Here is a 1,567-nt window from a genome sequence, read left to right on the forward strand (position 1 = left end):
GACAGAGTGTGAATCCACCTAGAGCAGATGGTAGCACAGCAGGAGGGCACTCCATGCCAGGCTCATCTGGACCCTTCAGAGGTGGTTGAGAGACTCGGCACACACAAAGAGAAAGGGAGAATTAGCAATTAGTGATAGGAAGCAGGGTGGCCTAGTGGATAGAGCATGGGCCTGGGAGTCAGAAGGACCTGAGTTCTAAAGCCAGCTCCACTATTTGTCTACTATGTGATCTTGGGCAAGTCACTTCACTTCTCTGTGCCTCAGTTACCTCATCTGTAAAATGGGGAATAAGACTGTGTGCCCCATGAGGGACGTGGACTGCATCCAACCTGATTAGCTTGTATCTACTCCAGATCTTAGAGTAGTGCTTGGCACATATTAAGTGCCTAACAAATACTATCCAAAAAAAATTTAGAATCTCTGAAACCAGAGAAGTCATTATGGTTGGTTCAAACCAGGAGTTTATTTGCCACATTAAGATCCAGAGATGTAAGAAACAGCAGAACACTAACCTTGAACAAGCAGAGTGGCTCAGTGGAAAGAGCCCGGGCTTGGGAGTCAGAGGTCATGGGTTCGAATCCCAGCTCAGCCACTTGTCAGCTGTGTGACTGTGGGCAAGTCACTTCACTTCTCTGTGCCTCAGTTACCTCATCTGTAAAATGGGGATTAACTGTGAGCCTCATGTGGGACTACCTGATTACCCTGTATCTACCCCAGTGCTTAGAACAGTGTTCTGCACATAGTAAGCGCTTAACAAATACCAACATTATTATTATTATTGGTGGGAGCAGTTCAGGCCCTAACTGCTGGTAGACACAGTAGAAAGACCTAAGTCTCTGCTTTGAGGCACTAGTTCATCTCATTCCATCAGGTGATTGGTTCCTTCTTATGGAGACTTGCTTGGTAGAGCCCTGCAGGGTAGGGACCCCAGAATTCCCATTTCCTGAGCCACCTGGCTAGGAAGAAAACATCAGCTCAAGGACTGTTCATCCATCAGGAGGAATCTTTCCTTCAAAAATAACTGGAGGGAAGCTGATTTTCTAAGAGATTATTCTGGTCTCCTTTAAACTTGCCATTTAATCAAATTTGTTTTTTCCCTCAACAATAATAATAATGGTATTTCTTAAGTGTTTATTATGTGCCAAGCACTGTTCTAAGTGCTGGGATAGATACAAAGTCATCAGGTTGTCCCACATGGGGCTCACAGTCTTAATCCCCATTTTTCAGATTTAATAATGTTGGTATTTGTTAAGCGCTTACTATGTGCAGAGCACTGTTCTAAGCTCTGGGGTAGACACAGGGGAATCAGGTTGTCCCACGTGGGGCTCACAGTTTTCATCCCCATTTTCCAGATGAGGGAACTGAGGCACAGAGAAGTGAAGTGTAACTGAGGCCCAGAGAAGTTAAGCGGCTTGCCCAGGGTCACACAGCAGATATGTGGCGGAGTGACATTAAAAGCCATGCCCTTTGACTTCCAAGCCCGTGATCTTTCCACTAAGCCAAGCTGCTTTTCTAAAGCACTTACTCTTGATTTTCCTCAAAGAAAAACTCACTGCAAGTGAAATCT

This window comes from Ornithorhynchus anatinus, chromosome 2 (assembly GCF_004115215.2).
Source record: "Ornithorhynchus anatinus isolate Pmale09 chromosome 2, mOrnAna1.pri.v4, whole genome shotgun sequence".
Classification (NCBI taxonomy): domain Eukaryota; kingdom Metazoa; phylum Chordata; class Mammalia; order Monotremata; family Ornithorhynchidae; genus Ornithorhynchus; species Ornithorhynchus anatinus.